The sequence below is a fragment of the Belonocnema kinseyi genome, chromosome 8, assembly GCF_010883055.1.
Source record: "Belonocnema kinseyi isolate 2016_QV_RU_SX_M_011 chromosome 8, B_treatae_v1, whole genome shotgun sequence".
NCBI lineage: Eukaryota > Metazoa > Arthropoda > Insecta > Hymenoptera > Cynipidae > Belonocnema > Belonocnema kinseyi.
This window is the reverse complement of record NC_046664.1, coordinates 748,885-749,210: the sequence shown is the minus strand read 5'-3', so window position 1 is coordinate 749,210 and position 326 is coordinate 748,885.

Sequence of the window (326 nt, the reverse complement as noted above, 5' to 3'; positions counted from 1 at the left end):
TGATAACACAAAATAAGCTTCTATGGAAACCGTTTGCGGCCTTAAAATGAGGTCCAGCACAAATGAACGGTAAGTAAATCAGTTTCCGCTCATTTTTCAACTTATTTTTTTTTTGCGGTTCATTGTCACACGGAATGATTCAAAATGAACTAACGGGTCTTCTGTTGTGCATGGTCTCAACTTTTAAATAATAAAAGGGGTGCGAATTAAGTATATGCGGAAGTAAGTTCTGAGAAAATGTTGAATGGCGAAGCATTGTCCGAATCTTATTGAAAATGTGGCAAAAGGATTGTCCAAAAAATTGAGGTATCCGGGTGCATGTATTC